This window comes from Cavia porcellus, unplaced genomic scaffold (genome assembly GCF_034190915.1).
Source record: "Cavia porcellus strain 051 isolate PalLab524CR breed Dunkin Hartley unplaced genomic scaffold, mCavPor4.1 scaffold_18, whole genome shotgun sequence".
In the NCBI taxonomy this organism is placed as follows: Eukaryota; Metazoa; Chordata; class Mammalia; order Rodentia; family Caviidae; genus Cavia; species Cavia porcellus.
Window position 1 is genome coordinate 38,087,943 of NW_026947501.1, and position 18,141 is coordinate 38,106,083.

General features: G+C 47.2%; 2 long non-coding RNA genes across 2 annotated transcripts; one reads left to right on the forward strand and one right to left on the reverse strand.

Moving 5' to 3' along the window:
- Positions 1-6,352: 6,352 nt before the first annotated feature.
- Positions 6,353-15,466, forward strand: LOC134471318 (uncharacterized). Its single transcript, XR_010040695.1, has 4 exons — positions 6,353-6,549; positions 6,962-7,148; positions 9,299-9,633; positions 15,069-15,466. It is a non-coding gene; the product is annotated as an uncharacterized LOC134471318 (long non-coding RNA).
- LOC134471319 (uncharacterized) lies at positions 11,026-17,628 on the reverse strand. The gene is made up of 6 exons (XR_010040696.1): positions 16,825-17,628; positions 16,365-16,470; positions 16,065-16,238; positions 12,589-12,727; positions 12,250-12,346; positions 11,026-11,692 (listed from the first exon to the last, which is right to left on the reverse strand). It is a non-coding gene; the product is annotated as an uncharacterized LOC134471319 (long non-coding RNA).
- Between the last annotated feature and the right edge of the window lie 513 nt (positions 17,629-18,141).

Below are 18,141 nucleotides of genomic sequence, written 5' to 3' on the forward strand. Positions count from 1 at the left end.
AGTTCCAAGAGGTATGAGTTGGCAATTTAAAATACCACAATCCACATAAGGTAATATGTCACTATACTAGTCAGCTTTCCTGTCCCTGGATACAATCTAAAGGAGGAGAGATTTAATTTGACTCAAGGTGTAGGGGGATTCAGTTCGTGGCCAACTGGCTCCAAGGCAGAAACATCATGGTGGAAGGGAATGGAGGAGCAGAGCTGCTCAGGTCTTGGTGGCCAGGAGGAAGAATAGAGGAACAGTGCCAGAGAGAAAGGTGTGAGGAATCAGATATGGTACCCAAAGTCACACTCCATGACCCACGTGGAAGTATGGTCTACCAATCCCTTGGACAATTTCTGAGATAAGGCAACACAGTGAAGCTTAGCCATCACATTAATGTGATGGGGCCAACCCCATCTCCACCCTTCTTCTCCAAATAAACACAAAGTCATAATTCTGCCTAACATGGTGCAACTACCTTGTACACAATTGAAAACATAATAATCTCTTCCCCAGAGTCTCAACAGTTCCAACGCTTTTCGAAAAATCCAAGCCCAAGTCTCTCCTGAGACTTAAAGCAAACTCCTAGCTGTGAATCCTTGTAAAAATAAAAACTAGGTTCATAAAATCCCAAGGCACAGGGCAAACATTTGCATTCCCAAAGAGGGAAACAGAGCAATAAAAAAGAATCAGACTAAAATGCAGCAGACCAAGTCTTGTAGCTCCATATCCAGCATCCTGGGTGCCTGTTGGTGAAATGTGAGTTTCAGAGGGCTTGGGCAGCCCCACACCTAAGACCTTGTCAGCCACGTGGCCTTTCTTGTGGGCCGGCTCCACTCGTGGCCTGCAGCTTTCCTCAACAGATGTTCCACATTCCTGGAGTCTCTGACTTCCCGAGGACTCCATGGCAGCCCCTCCGATCTATTTTTCTGGCACCATGGAAGACTAGATACTAATATCAGTCATCTGGTCAATCAGGGAAAACTAGATTTAGAAAATTTGATTTAGAAGTAAGAGGAACGTGGATGCCAATCATACGAACATTTGTGAAACACTTGTGAATGGCAGCAGCTCAGCAAGAATGGGGGCTGAGAGGGCCTGGAGAAGAGCGTTGGTGGGCATGGGAGAAGTAACCGAGCCTTTGACCAGGTAGGACATTTTATGTCTGCTTGTCCCAGAGGGAATTTCATCTTTTGTGACCACTTTACTAGGATCAACAATGAAAAATCACAGCTTTTCATTTTTCTTTATACTTTAATTGATGCATTTTTAAATTGAAATTTGAGACCAACTAAACAGTTTTAATATCATCACTATGCATTTTGAATTATCTCGGTGGACATAGCATGTGGCCATACAGGGTGAAACAAAACAAAGCCTGCCTTCTCAAAGATCATCCGGCTCCCTTTCATTGCCACTTTTACCCTCTTGCCACCATGGTAATCACTCTTGACCTCCACTCGATTGGTTATTAGCATATTATTGACTTTTTTTTGTTGTCTTTTTCATTTTTATCGGTACCGGGGATCGAACTCACTACCACCTGCTTGCAAGGCAGGTGCTTATGCCGCTGAGCTAAATCCCCAGCCCCTATTATTGACTTTTGTGTAAAAGAAATCCTGTGGTAGAGACTGTGCCTCATTTATTTCACTCAACACTGGTTTTGTAATTCTGTCTGTACGTAATTCATTCTTGTTGCTGCATAGTATGGTGTGTTAGTCACAGTCCCATTGCTGAGACAAAATACCTGATGCTTACAACCTATACGGGGAAAGGTTTATTTTGGCTCACAGTTTCAGATGGCTCAGTCTATGGCTGGTTGACTCCAAGGAAGAAACATAATGAAAGAAAGCTGTTCAACTCATGACAGCCAGTAAGCAGAGAACAAAGAGGAACTGTGGGCAAAAACACACTCCTCCGTGCCACACCCTCATAAGCCTGCCCTAACAACATGTTCAGCTATGATCCCATCACAAGCATAGGGTCCCGTAATCCAATTACCTTACAAAAGTTCTATTTCTGAACACATCAGATATTTGGGGGACAGTTTAGATTCAAACCATGAGCTATGGGTATAACATAATTTCTTTCAACCCCTTGATAAATGTTTGAGTTGTCTTCAATTGGAGATGTTCTTGATCCAGTCTTTGGTAGCATTTTGTTCTTCTTAGCGTTTAGGAAGAAGGATAATCTAAAAAAAAGGGTAGTGGAGTGGTCATACCATTTTACTGATATAAAATTATCTGAAACTACATTTTTGCACTTCTGGTTTCTGTAGAGACCTACAAGTGCTGAGTGAGAATCATTAGCAGAACTGAAACAAATCTTAGGTCATCCAGCCTAAAATTCCCCACACTTCTGGATTACAAATGCCATCTTTGTGGTTTTTATCATATCCTCCTACCACCCATTGTATTATATAATATTGTCTTTTAAATTTTCTTTTTATAACTTAGATGTCTGTGTTAGCCTTATCTTAGGCAATAAAAGCTATAGATATTCTGTATATTATACGTGAAAATAAGCGTTGTGGTGGATTGAAAACAGATGGTCAGCTAAACTGAATCAGCGTGGTGCTGAGTGTAGATGGTCCACCTGTGGACTGTTGCCAGCATGAAAAGGAGAAGTAGAAAGCAAAAGGGTGGCATTGTGGGTTCTTCTAAGTGTTGTTCTCTTTGGCAGCTGTTGGCTCTGCTGGAGGAGTTGCCTGCCGACTTCCCTGATAGGAACTTGTCTGTTTTCATTGGAGGCGCTCCGGACCTTGTTGCTGAGAATGGCTACAGTTCACTTTGGGGGAGCTCTGGTCCTTACTTTACGTGTTGCTTTCTAGCTCCAGTGCAAGTCCCTCAGCATACTGGCATGGATCCTTCATCCCTCTGGCATAGCTCCCACCGCTGACTTTGGGACCTTCCCAGCGCAGATGTGTGGAAACAAACTTGCATGAGTCATTGTTGTGGGCTCTAGACCTGCCGCTGGACTCTGGGGAAGCACTGTCATGGGCTGTAAGTCTTCAGCTGAATTCATGCAGGTTATTTCCATAGGACCCAGGCCGTTAGCTGGATTGTCTAGGTCTTTAGTGTGTGGACAAATTTCCTGCACTTTCTTTGTAGTTGACTCCTTGGGTGACCATTACAAATAATACTGTAAACTATGTGTCCTATAATTGTTTTCCTAGTAATCCCTGACTACAACAAGCATATAATTAACTATTGAAATAAATTTGTCAGCCTACCACCCATGGAGATATTCCCCATTGCCTCCTTCTGGTCCACTCTGTGTCCTCCCTCTATATGGGAAGATGGTGTGTACAGACTGCCTCAGCCAGCCCCTTCGTCTTCTGGCTTTTTGTGTGTGCTCAGTAAGAGGCACTGGCGGGTAGTTTCAGGATGGGGTATTCATTATCGAGGCTCCACCTGCCCTGCCACAATTGGCAGTGGCTGCATTCCCTAGCAATGACCACATGTCTGGTCATGCTTCTCTTTCACAGCTACTATTTTCATCCTCTTGTCCCTGGAAGTCCAAGAGTAATAACAGCTTCCAGCTGTTGCAGATCCTAGCATTTCCTCCTCACTTGTTGTCCGTCCTTTTACAAACAGTCCCTTTATTAAGCCTTGCTTTACTGCCCTCTTTAGAAGCCATGCGTGTTCTGCTGGGAGGAATGAACATTGTACTTGTACAGGTATCAGCTGATGGGCTGAGTACTCATCCAATATCCCCCAGCCTGTTAGAGCTGGGAGTGGCTTCCCTGGTTCACAGCATTTCTCCTGCAGATGCTACTTCTAAAGGAGAAGCTGGCTAGTTCTGGTGGCCATGCCCAAGTGTTCAGTATGGCAACCCTTTTTCTGTGCTTCCTTCCACATCTTAAATTATGTTTTGCTGGACACCAAATGTAATGGAGATAATGAACCATTTCCTCTCTCCTCTCCTCTCCTCTCCTCTCCTCTCCTCTCCTCTCCTCTCCTCCTTCTCCTCTCCCGGTACTCCGTGTCACATCATGTCATGATTCATCTCTGCCACAGCCTTTCCTTTCTCAGACACACTTGTAGTTTGCCTCTTTTCCTCATCAGGAATCCTGATGAAAGTCCAAAGCTCAATCCAACGTCACCTTGATAAGCCCATGGCTTAACATTTCCCCTCTATCTAAATATAATCATTGCCTCCCCATCTCCCATAATTTGAACTTAGCCCTAGTTTGAAAGAACTCATTGTGTGCATTTTCCTGGCTACCCCACATTGTTCCCCTAATCACACTGAATTCATTTTTGTATCATCAGCACCCACCACTGAGCCTGACTCTGGGACCCCTTCCTGAATGCTACATTCAATGAGCTACATTTATTAGTCCATGAAAAAGATCAAAGCATGAAAGATGTTGTGATTGGGTCATTCTGGAGGATGTTGTAATGGAGGTTTATCCTGGTAGTGTTTTATTATATTTACTTATTTTTAAATTATAGTATATGCTGGAGACATGATTGAATCAGGAACAGAGCATGAGATCCCCCCCCCCCGCAAGTCTGCTGGTCATCCCCTCTGAGGCCTTAGGGAGGAGGAATGGTTATTGAGTCACATTTGGAATTGGGGGTCCTTCAGATGGGCAGCCTGGAATCTATTAATCTCCCGATGCAGCAGGCAAACCTTTCAGTGGGTGCAACAGGCAAAGTTCAGAGTTGTCCTGTCTACCTCCGACTGTAGCTTACTCACAGGAAATCAGCTTCGAGCTCTGAGTACCTCAGACACCTCTGCTGTAAACATGCTCTCTTGTCAGGTAGACAGCATCACGTGGGAGGGGCCAAGCCCATATACAGCAATTTTGCCTCTGACAGAAAAAGTGCCAGCCCAGACTGACTGTGGGCAGGCTCTCCAGGGCAGGGGTGGCCTGAGGAGCCAACCACTAGGATGGAGAGGTGAGTTTTAGGGTGGACAGGTGGCCGGAGATTACTGCCCACCATTCTTTCATCTCACTCTGAGCTCAGGAATGGGACCTTGTGGAGGAGACAGGTGATGTGCTCCAAGGAGCCCTCAACTCTGGTCTTCTCAGGGCTACACCATGCATAACCCTGGTGCAGCATCCCACAGTCCTCAGCGGCTACCAACGATCCACAACTAGGACAGGCGCTCCAATGGGGTCAGAGGCCCCGGGTTCAAGTCCCCACTCCATCCACAACCATCTGTGTCCTTCAGCAAGTCACCGGACATCTCCGGGTCCTCGCAGTACTCCTATGAGGGGCTCAGGGTTGCAGTGAGGGCCAAGATAACAAGAGCATGACTTCTCAGTTTACTCTGAAGTATGATTAATGTTTGTCAGGCTTCACCTTGGAGCCTCCGCCTTCCTTTGGGCCCTGCTAAAAGAACCAAGGTGTGAATGGCTAGTAATGAGCCTTCTGCCTTCTCTTCCAGACTGTTATTTGCACTTGAAACCAAGACCTTTAGTCAGAGAGGAAGGCAGGAGATAAATCCCACTTTCTCAGGCTGGCTGAAGGGAGAGCAGCTTCCTAACAGGCAGCTCTGTTTCTTTCATCAGACAGTTAGTTGCCTGGTGTCTTGGTGATTTTTGTCTTGTTGCTGGGACAAAATACCTGTCACTCAACATGAAGGAAGGAAAGGTTTATTTAGCCCACTGTCTGTGGAGATTTCAGCCTATAATCAGCTGGCTGCAAGGCAGGGTGGCATGGCACAGGGGCAACACTTCAAGGCAGCAGCCAGCAAAAGCAGCCAGAGCAAGCCTCTTCTGCTTCCTTACAAAGTAAGGGCCCTGGCTCCCTGCTGAGTCTCTCATTTAAATCCCCAAACTTCTCAAGTTGACACAAGGTATCACTTGGCATGGCTATGTCTCTTCCTTGGTTACTCTGTCAGGGATACCCTTGTGCAGAAGGTTGGGGATTCGGGCGTGGGGTAGGGTTTCCAGAACAAAACATTTACCAGGAAACCCAGTTTTATACCGTCTTTCATCTTTTGGTCCTTGGCACACAATTGGCACTTTGACACGAGGCTGTTTTTAGCCAAAACAGCTCAGCAGCAGGAAAAGAAAGACATTCTTTCCTTGCATTCTGGAGTGAGGCCAGGTAAAGGGGTGCTAGTGGATTTGTGACATTCGTCAGGTTAAGGTGCTAAGGTGCTGCTTTCAGTTCCCAGCGGTCTGTAGCTGCTTTCTACCAGTCTTGGAATCCTGATTCACACTTTCTGTCAGCTTCTTGTTTCCCATCCAAAGGGCGTGATACTGTTTGTGCAGTTCCTGTTTTTTTAGTCTCCCATTGCCTCCTCAGACACTGAATAAATGTGATTCATTGGAATTTCCCAGGCAACCTTGGTGCAGCCCGTAATCACCTCTCACAGTGTGAGTCTCATACATGGATTCGTCTTTAAATCTAACTCAATTGCACACAGCACTCTCCTGTCTTCAAACCCCCAGCAGTCTCCCCCATTATCTTCTGAATTAACTCCCATCTCTGGAGCCCAGCTTGAGAGGGCTTCCTCTATCTGGTCTCCAGGGTGACAGCCGGTCAGACCCAGGGCAGACTCGGTGACTGTGCTGACGGATGCAGCCTCAGGCCCTCAGGAAAGGTATGACCCTGGTATGAGCCCCGTTGTGCCCACCAGTCCAGTGCTTTGATCAGACACGCTAATCCCAGCCTGGCCTTTCCAACTGCATCCCCCACTCTTGCTTTTCCCCCCACCTGGTAACTGGCCCAAAACCTTACTGTTTATCGCACAAGTGATTCTTTACTTTTCCTCTTCAAATCACCAAGGTCCCTTCAGATGGCACTTTCTCATCAGATCAGTGACTATTCTGATCATGTCGTAAGGGATCTGTGTGGGCTCTTTACCAAGAGTGTGCAGTGGCATCGTTAGTTTTGTCCCGTTGGAAAGAGTCCTCGGATTGGAAAAGGGCTGGGAGTTGCAGAGCACGGAAACCAGTGATGTCTCTCTTTAACCTGCCACCCACATGCCCACATTCCATTGCCTTCCTGTCCAGACAGGGCGTCAGCCTCTTCAGAGAGGGAGATGCAGACATCTGCTGAGCTGAAAGGAGGCATGCATGCCGCAGGAGTCGGAGAGGCCTTCAGTCCCAGAAGATTCTCATGTTGCTTACGAAGCTTACTCTTAAGATCGCTATAACCTTGAGATGTGACTGCAGCGCCTTCTCAGTCTGCGTTCCCCTGGTATCCTCTCCGTGTGTGTGTGTGTGTGTGTGTGTGTGTGTGTGTGTGTGTGTGTGGTTTGTGTTGTCTTTTTGAGATAGGGTTTCACTATGCAATTCAGGCTGATATTGAACTCATTCTGTAACCCAGGCTAACCTGGACCTTGCAGTGATCCTCCTCCTTCAGCCTACTGAGTGCTGGTATTATAGGCATGTACCATTGTTACAGGCAGCTGAGTTAGATAGAAATATTAGAAGCAGTCAGACAGGGCTAGGCCCTGGAAGGAGCGGGTGCAGAAGACGAGATACCTTGCACGCATTGGGGGAGACACACCTTCACTGTGGGCCAGACCTCAAGACAAAAGATAAAACAAATGTACCCATATATTCCTAAGGATAAACACCAGGAACTGATATTCTAAATAGGTCTCCATCACCCTGAGGAAGCCAGGAGTCACTAACCCAGTTCCCTATGACTCACTTCCCCATTTGTCCCCAATTTAATCAATGTTACCTGAGCAATTAATCTTACTGTTGGCCGTAGTTCGGTCCCACCTCATGCCCACCTTGCTGAGTTCTGATGCTTCCCCCACCTTGGACCTGCCTCACTTTGTGGTTTTGCTCTATAAAACTCCCTAGAAAAGAGTCTTTGACAACCCACTTGGGACCCCTTCTGTCTCTGTCTCAGACAGAAGCTTTCTTCTCTCAGTAAACACAGTCTGCTGTTAACCTCTGTTGTTCCTAAAATTCTTCCTTCAGTTTTAGAGAACACGATCTCCTATCGGCCACCTAGCAGGTTGGGAGTTTCCTTCCTCTGTGTCACCACTGCCCTGGCTTCTCTCCATGTTAAGTACCTGTCAGCCACCTGCCAGGCCTGCAGGTCCTGAGGCTCTGCTCCGACTTCCAGAAGCTGTGGTAGGAAAGCATACCTGGCTTTCCTCAGGCGGCCCCGGCATTGGCTTTTTGGAATCTGCTCAGTTGGCCTTTTTCACCTGTTCGCTCTCCTGTTCCACAATGCTATGGGCAAGGTCACCTCCTAAGGTCACTCCCCACATACCTCCTCTTGGAAATCAGATTCATGGCTAAAGGAGGTTTAAAGACAGTGTGGCCAACCCTCTGGGCTGCCTCGGCCAACTCTTCAGGCCTCACCCCTCCTCAAGACCACACCCAGACCGGTCCCGTGGAGGGGGTCAGCCTGTGCGAACATTGAGTGCTCTCTCTTATCTGGGTTCCTTCTCCAAGCAGTGGGCACGCAAGGTCTGAGATGGGATCTGCAAAATATGGAGGAGGTCGGGCTGCAGGCTCCCAGCCATCTATACTGGAGCCTTCAGCACCGCAGTTCTCATGAGCGCCCACACACTACGCGATGGCGTTACGCCACGCCCTCTGCGCTGTGCACAGGCTCTGCACCCTGAGCGCGTCTGAGATAGCCGTCAGCCTCCTGGCCTTCTCTACGGCTGGGCTTCAAGTTCCCATTTATGTCCCTCTCCAAGCTTCCAATGCATAGGGTTCACCCCATCAAGGTTCTGGAGAGTGACACATACACAGGTTTTACCACAAATCCCAAATCTGCTTCCAGGTGAACAAGGCTGGGCCCCATGAAGTCTCCCAGCCTCTCAAAGTATTGCAGTCTAAACAGAGCCACCCACGCTAACTTTGGAAACCGTTAGGAATAAGCACCACTTGGAATTCAGAGAATAAACACCGAGCTCTACGGTCTGTAAGGAGAACATGTTTTCATGGATGTAGTGCCCTTGTGCAGTGCACCACCTGGGCAGTTGTACGTGGTGGCCTCAGGTCCGACGCCACAGTGTGGATTCATCTGTGCTTGTGGCCAACTCTGGCCATTCTTTTTTCCCCCATCTTGTTGGTTAGGAAAGACCTGAAAGAGAGAGAATCATAACAAGCAATGAACACAAAGATACCTATATATGGTGGGATTATAGGCATGTGCCACTGTGTTCAGATTCTAATAAATGCTTATGATTTTTAATTCATAGAATTTGCTGGGAGGGCACTTCTGGATTTACAGAAAAGCTGGGCAGAAAATTCAGAGTCCCCAGATAGCCTTATAAGTAGCCTCTTTCTTAGCAGCTGGTGCTAGTCCTTTGGTTACAGTCAGTGAACCAACGCTAGCGTATCACCATTAATTCGAGTCATTGCCTTCCGCAGGGGCTCACTCTGGGAGTTGTGGACAAGCCTAGAATACCGTGCAGCCACTGCCAGAGCGTCACACAGATTTGTTCACCGCCCCAGAGCCCCCTCGCCTCCCATTCATCTCTCCCCCTTCCCTAACCTCCTCTGGCCCTGCTCGCAGTGACTTTCTGATGCTGATGGCTCTACCCCGTGTCATTCTCAATGCACCTCAGTGCTTCTCCTCCCGGCCTGAGCAAGAAAGGGAGGCGTGGGGAGGACCCAGGAGTCCTGCGAGCCCCACTTGGTGGCCGCTGTCCTCAGCCGTTTGCTCTGCTGCTCACCCAGTTCCCCTCAGACAGGAGCTCAGCTCGGTAAGTCAGAACAAGGAAACCCAGCGCACTTTTCTCCTCACATCCAGTGAATACCAGAGTCCTTTCATCTGCAACGGCGATGTCTTCAGCCCTGTTTATAAATAAGCGTTTTACTGTTTTACCACAACGCTGGTAGAAAGCATCTGTTTCTTTATGCTGCTGATGAAGGACAGCTGTTAATAATAAGGTTTGGGAAGACTGTGTGCATTCTGAGAAAAAGTTTCCAATAACGGAGTCCCATCCTGTCCCTTCCAAAAATCAACCCTGGTTGCCCTGTGAGGGCTGCAAGGACACAACTGGATGGGGAGGAGATTGGCACACTCTTTAAGGACTGAAGGGCCCTAGGGAACACTTGTCAGGATGCACTGAGTTAGGGACGGTGTGGTGACAATCCTGGCCCAGCAGGGTCTGAAGACAGAGAGATTTCTTTATCGCACTGCAAGTTTCTCCTGCATTTGAGAGAGCAAAGAGTGGGCACTAGGACTGTTCTGCTACCTCGTATTAATCAGAAATACACTGGCCATGGGCTGGCGTCACCAGGCTTGTGAGTTGTACAGTTTGGTCTGGCCCCACGAGATAGAGGGTCTCACACTCAAAAGGACACCGTATTCTCTTGGTTGGATGCGTTTCTCTCACTGTCTTGAAAGTCTTATTTTTGAATGGGGCCCCATGCTTTTATTTTGCACTGTGCTCTGCTAATTGCATACTTAGCCATCCTGATCTAGGGCAAGGCTAGTAAAGCCAGGATGGTGGGAGGGCGTTCCAGAGGCAACAGTGCTGGGGTTGTGCAACAACAGGAAAATAAAGGGTCGCACACACTAAGAGTCAGCAAAATGGCTTCCTTCCGGCCAGCCTAAGCAAGCAGCTTTCATTGAGATAAAGAACAAAGAAACTCAAATTGCGCATGCTTAGGTTATATAACTTGTTTGCTTCTTGACCCTACAGAACCTCATGTTTTACCTTGGGGTGGGGGCAGTGTTTCAAGGCCTGCATTTTTCCCATAATGTTGTCAACCGGATGTGTCCGGGACAAAGTGGAGTCAGTGTGGCCTCTCTACATCTCCCCCTTCTTTTTTCAGTTTAGGCTTTCTTACATATTAGAAGCCAGCATTTTAGGTATGAACATTTTGTATAGGGATGGGATGCATTGTACCCATACCATTTAAACAGATAAGGACAGTAACACCATAAAGAAAAACTTGTTTTAGCCAATTGATTGGTAACCATCCTGTAAAGAAATTCCGGAATCCAGTATTGAGCCCTTGGGACATATGGATCTGTTTGGTAAGTTCTTGTAAATCATGAAGTTTCCCATTGATGGGGTTACTCTCATCAGACAAATTAAGATAGCACATTTGAGCTATTTCATTGCATAAAGCATCCAGCAGGGAGAGGAACATGTCCATATCTATACAATATTGGCTCATAACTAGAACAATTCCCAGGACTATTAGGAAGGCAGACATTGAGTAGTACAATTTTCATTAGGAGCACATGAGGCATTTAACAGCATTGTCAGGTTTGTTAAGGGTGTGAGTTCCCCAATTTGGATAGTCACCGTATGTTACAATTTTGTTTGGAACAGTGGAGAAAACGGTGTAAATACTTAGAGAGGCAGGGTCTTTGCATATCAGAATCAGACAGGATCCAAGAATGTATTTTATTTCTGTCTTTTGAGCCAGACAGAAATGAGAGACATTAGCTATTTTTGCCAGTTGAACCCAAATATTGTATTCCAATCTTTCCTGGAAGTTGTGGGACTCTAATATCCCCATGATGGGTTGCAAAACATAAAGCAATAGAATACAAACAAGCATTAAAGAGTTCACTGTCAATTTAGTAAACACCGCTTCTTGCAGCAGTGGGTTCCTCTTCAGATGTATGGGGCAAGTCTTGTGCAGACTGGATCAGTGCCTTTATATTGCCCCAGGTTCCTGGCTGAGCAGTTGTCATACTGGGTTGCTTCTGAGGCAGCCGGGCTTGACTCAGGGAGAGGCGAAACCATGGTACCAATTCATTCTGTGCATGGCAAACGCAGTGAGCAGGAATCCACATAGGACCTGTTGGAGAAAACACAGAAGCATCCCCTCCTCCCCAGGTCAGCAGGGGTGCTGGCCCCTGCCAGCCTGGGTCTGGGGGTGTTTTGAAAGAAATGGAACCAACATAGGCAAAGAGAGTTGAAGAGAAACAGTAGAGGACAGAAGAAAGCAGAGGCCAGCCTTGGTAAGTAGTAAAACATTATCAGTGAGATAAATTCCAAGGAGTGTCGGTGTACCAGTAGTCCTTGAGAGATAAGAGCAGAAATAGCATTGATAATGGGAAATAAAGTACTACCGGGCGAGTGAGGTAAATGTAACCATTCAACAATAAATACCTTGCTGCTCTGGATGGCAACAAGAGCCCCACTGGGCAAAGGGGCTGATGAAAAATGAGTAAGGAGAGAGGGCAGCCCTTCGGGCCCTGAACCACCATAACTGTGGGAGTGTGTGAGCAATGCTCGGAAGGGCCTGCTGTAAAGGAGGAGAGAGTCAGAGATCACAGCAGGGTCTGTGTGACCCCATAAGGCATGGAATAGAGGAGCTAACTGTTGAGTGGTCAAAAGAAAATAAGGCCTTACCAATCAAGTTAGGGGCAGCAGATGGGAGCTCCTGGAAGTCAGCCACGCAGTGTTCGTCTGTTCCCTGGCCAAAAGTTGCAGCAGCTTCTGGGCAGAGCTGCCAGGTGTGCAGGACAGAGACAGGGGCTCGAGGCTCCGCATGCAGCAGTTGGCCTCTTTTCCCAATCCTCCATAAGGAGTGTTCCTCCCTCAGGATACCAAGGACAGTAGTCATGAGTTTCTCACAAAAGTTGTACTAAATTATGCTCAGGGAGCCCATGGCCCACCTTCTTAAGGAGAAAAAGAAATTCTGCCTTATGTTCCCGCTACTCTTTGGACAGGGAATTCCCCATGATTTACCTGGGGATTTTCTGAAGAAAATGAAGTGGATGCCAGTTGGCTGCTGTATTCCACCCCAGGAACACAGCAAGGCTAAATCACACACCACAGCAGACATCTCCGCTGTGAGTTCCCAGTTCACGTGCCAGATGTTGGGGTTCTGCAAGCAAAGGGAAAATAAAGGGTCGCACACGCTAAGGGTCAGCAAAATGGCTGCCACCCGGCCAGCCTAAGCAAGCAGCTTTCATTGAGATAAAGAACAAAGAAACTCAAATTGCCCAAGCTCAGATTATATAACTTATTGGCTTCTTATCCTTACAGGACCTCATGTTTTTACCTTGGGGTGGGAGCGATGTTTCAAGGCCTGCACTTTTTCCCATACCACTGTCAACCAGATGTGTCCGGGGCAAGATGGAGTCAGTGTGGCCTCTCTACACAGCAGAAATCTATCAACATGTGGTCTAAAGTGTTTTAATCCTTTAACAACTGGTGTAAGAACCAGAACACAGCAGCCAATATCAGCCCTGCACAGGGACAGGTTGACTTGGTAGTCACATTCACCAAAACAATCATTCAGGTAGGAAATTAGAACCTACAGGGCAGGTTTGAGCCAGGCAGTGAGATGCTCAGATGCTCCCTCTCTGAGTCTGGATTGGTGGAGGGCAAATACAGAGTTATGACTTCCCGGGTGATGGGGGTTAAATATGGAGCCTGGTTCATGACATTAGGATTGGGGCTAAAATGGCAAGGACCATACACTTCATAATGCGCATGCCCTGATTTGTAAATAGCCTGGCAATAACATTTTACTTCCTTCTTTAAAATCCCTTAGGCCAGGTTTAGCAAGTGCAGAACACGCATGCTCCGTCTTAGCCTCTCCTGTGACTCGGTCAGTACTTCATGCTGATCCTGGAAATAGCCTCGGAATCCTCTGCACAGCAGTCCCAACAGTCACTACAAGGACAGTCACTTGGGACCTAGGAGACCTCCAGCCACCCCAGTGCAGGCCTTTTTGTTGGGTCCAGCTGAAATGTTTCAGCCTGTGACAGCCAGGCTAAGAATCTGTGTGGTCTTTATCCTGGATTCCTGGGACAAACCTTCTACACCCTTGGGATTCACCCAGCGGTGGGAGTAGCTTTATTATTCACAGTTGGTCTCTGAGACCACTTCTGAGTTTGTACTGAAGAGGTGGCTCATAGAGAGCCTCTAGATACTTTGAGGACAGCAGTTGGCATGCCAGAAAGATAAATCATTAGAAAGCTGGGCTGGGGACCACCTGGGAATTAGCTCAGCGGCCTAAGTGCCTGCCTTGCAAGCGCAGGGTTGTGAGTTCGATCCCCAGTACAGACTAAAAAAAAAATCAGAAAGCTGGGACTTTGAACTATGTGATATCGGCCTCGAGGGTGGGGAGCTGGAGATGGGATGCAATAAAGCAGCCAATGATTTGCTCACTTAGGCCTGATAAAAACACTGGATGCTAAGGCTCAGGTAAACCTCTCAGCTGGTGAATAGCACTCATGTGCTGGGAGGTGACATTTCCTGGGTCCACGTGGAGAAGACCCAGAAACTCTATGTTAAGGCTCTCTACATTCTAAAGTTCTCTTCATCTAACTAATCTTGGTTTATAATAAAATCGAAATCACTAGTTTAGTACTTTCCTGAATTCTATGAGCCATTTTAGCAAATTAAATGGGATAAGGGGGATAGGAGGAGACTTTTCATTTATAATTAGGTGATGATTATAATTAGGTGATGAGAAGTGCAAATGGCTGGGGGGAACCCCCAAAGTTGGGCTAGCATCTCGTGTGAGGGCGATCTTTGGGGCACTGTGTCCTTACTGTGTGGAGTCTGTTGTCACTCAGGGTGTAGCTGGTTTTGAGATTCATGCTGTAATAACAGCGTGAAAGGCTGCCTTGGTAGCCAGAGTGCTGCGGGTAAAGAGTACTCCAAGGGCAAAGGGACATGCGGGGACCTCCCCTGCCTTTCCAACCATCACATTCTCCCTCTACTGTCAACCCCACATGAGCAGGATTCTAGGAAGAAAGTGTACTGAGTTTCCCCAGGCATTAATAGGTAAAAATGAGGTCACATTCGTGACCTTATTTTCCAAATTCTTTCCTTCATCGGCTCTTGCAAAGTCCCTGTGTCCCATGAGAACTTCTGGGAGTGGTTGGAGTGTGCTCAGGGTTGCAGAATCAGGTATTTCTCAGGCCTCCTGCTTCCTCTGGGTAACATGTCTTAGACGTGTTTCTATGGTTTCCTCCCAAACGCATGTTGAAATTTGATTTAATTGCCCTTGTAATTGTGTAATTAGCTGGGACTTTTAAAAGGTGTTCGGATCAGAAGGTATCATAATCATTGTCCTGTGGGTGGGTTTCTACCCTCTGCCTTCCACCATGTGATGATGTAGAAAGAAGCCCTTAAGAAACCCTCACCAGATGCTGGCACCTAAACATTGGATTTCGTAGTCTCCAGACTCTGAATAATTTCCTCCTCCTTAGAAACGAAGAGGCTCTGGAACTGTGTTGCAGCAGCATGAAAGAGACTGAGCCATCCTGCAGCTGTTCTCGCTACCCTCTGCCGCCATACGCCTTTTCCTGTGATGCTGACTCCCGTCCAGATGAACAACATGGTCCAGGATACTTTGCCCTGGCTCCTGGCCTGCATAGAGGTGCAGCTGGAGGAGAGTGAGGACAGGTACCTGTTTCTGTTCCCTCCCTGCAGCGAATGGCTGCATTCTCCTCCCAGACACTGCAGCCCTTAGCAAGCAGCCCATCTTCTAACCTCTTCCATGCCACCCTAAGGTGAGCTTGTGATGCTGTGCCAATGTTTGCCAAGCTCCCTCAGCCCTGCTCACACCTTAATAAATGGCCCTTCATTCCATAAGGGCCTCAGACACTTTGCTTGGGGTGTCATTTGTTTCCCATTAGAACTTCAAACCTGGATGTGGTTGGGTTTTCCACTGGATACACATCCTCAGACCGACCACCCGGTGTCCCCTTGGTGATTCCACCAGGTCCTACTGAAGCAGAACCAACACAGCGCCTCCACGGCATAGCACCCAGGCAATGTGGGAGTGACCACGCTTCCTGCTCTGTTGGAGGGTTGCAGGAGCTCAGCCAATCTGCATCTCACTGTCTCCTGGGATTCTGAGTACAATGGCGCCTTCTCTTTTACCTGCCTAAGGCTGGGGGAGGAATCTTAAAGGAGTGGTACAGTGTGGGAAGGAGCCCAGGAGCTGTGCTGTGGCAGAGGGCATTGCCCTGAGGGGTTGGATCCTGGGTCTGGGAACTGACTCTGCCACCAGACAAGCATGAGGCGGGGACAGGTCTCTCTCTTTCAAGTTTCAGTTTTCTTGCTTGATTTCCAGGGGTCAGACTGCTTTAAAGAATGCATTCCATCACTTAAAAGTGCTCAAGAATGACCAGACTAGGAGATTCTAAGTTCCCTTCCAACTCTGACATTTCTGAGTATAAAATCAGCCTTGTCTTCCTCACCATTGTGCCAGGGAGGTTTTGGTTCCAAGAATGAATGAGAAACTGCTGACTGAAGACCCCTGTCCCGCCAGGCTCCCTGCCATGGCAAATCTACCATGACCGGGTCAATAGTTGTGCTCCACATCCGTCCTCGGCACCTTCTCACTTACTTCTCACTTGCTTCTGCCCCTATTCCTAGGAGAGCAAAAGAAGGAAATTTTAAATCACTTTTTAAAATGCAATCCAGCCCAGGAGATGACAACATGGAAAAGATGGCAAGGAATAAGTTAGCGTGTGCCTTTGCAGCTTTTATGAACTGACCTTGGAGCTTCAAGAAGACTTGGCTCGTGGCTGGAAGCTCTCAGTAGTTTATTCCAGATGTGTGGTGCCAGAGATAATTATAGAGCAGTCATTAACAGTTTGGGTTCTGGGATCAAACAGACATGAGTTCAAATCCTAGTCCCATCGTTTCCTAGCTGGCTGATCTTGAACCATATCTTAACTATGCCAGACTTTTCTTTGTCATCAGGAAAGTAGGAAATAATAATAATATCCATTTTACAGAGTTATCCTGAGTTTGGAGACAGTATACATACAGTGGTTAGCACAGCCCCTGGGACAGGAGAAGTACCCAGTAAACTAGATATTTATGGCTATTGTTGTTAGAATTATTCCTCTTGGCTTTTAGTCATCTCAGAAGTCAGAGCTCAACTGACCATTCAACAAAGAATATCTCCGTGGTAGCTAGTGGGTTGCATCAAGTTGAGTAAGAGACACCCACCTAAATTGGATTAGCAGCTTCCAGCAAGGACCTTTCTGCTTCCTCTGCAGTGAGCTCCAGGCCTTTGACCTTTGGGCGGATCCTTTGGCTCTGTAGCACGCAGACAGAGCCTTTTGCCCTAACTCTGTGGGCGGACATTGTAAGCCTCCTTTGCAAATCCTTATATTTATACATCATAGGTTAAATCTGTTTCTCTAGTGAGCGGTGACTGATACAACCTCCTGCACTTCTTTCTTCTGCCACTCAGAGCTTCTTTTACGGTGATTAATAGCCAACCCCTGGCCTAAATGATCTGATTCTGCATTCCCAGCAACCACGAGAAGTAGACTGATAGAACTGTGGGGGGAGGACCGGCGGCAGCTGAAAAGATAAGAAGTATGAAATATAAATGACCTTTATTTTGAGAATGCAGGGAGAGACCCCCCTAGGGGCGCGGCATCTCCACCCCTGGGTACGCGATCTCTCTGTGGAACACGTGGAATGAGGCACATAAGTGGCCTCTGCCTGGGGTGGAACCTAAGGGGGGCATTAGGGATGCACAGGTAGCCCATTGGTCTTAGTTTGGCGCCAGAGATAATTCCTAAGGGTGGGGGAGATAGGAGCTCCTTGGCTTTACTGGCTACAGTATCCGGCCTGGGTCAAAACACTTTCAAAAATGTTCTCTGTATTTACGGACATAGAGCCCATATATACAGAGTTCTTCCTGGATTTTCAGGCTGCTATATTAAATCCTCAATCTCTATGATGGGATATTGGAGGTCAACCTATGCCATTTACAAACAGGCCCTATTTTATGCAGGTCCCAGTCCTAAACCTTAAAATGCTTTTATTCCCTTTCATACAGGCTGACAGATACATTTTGTCTTCTCACTTTGTTTATACTTTTTCAGGATACATAAAAGCCTTTCCCACAACCAGGGAAACTGCTGATATACTTGCTAAAGTTCTGTTACAGCAAATCATTCTAGTCTAAGGACTAAGTCGCTAGACTGCCATTCTGGTGTCACATCACTCAGGCCCTAGATCTGACCGTACTTTTCCTACTTATCTCTGCCTTACCAAGGCCTCACGGCCACGACTCACAGGTTGTTCTGTTTTGTTATCCACTTTGGTTCCTAATTTCTTACACTCTATTAATGATCATTTTTACAGCAGGACTCTTTAACAGTATTGCCTACAGACTCCAACGTCATGCATACCAGAGACAAGCCTTACCGACCTACATTTTAACTTTTACCCTTTCAGATGGGGGAGTAAGCACCTCTCATAACTTCACTCCTCTTAATCCCACGTTTAATTTTCAGAATTCTGCCTTAC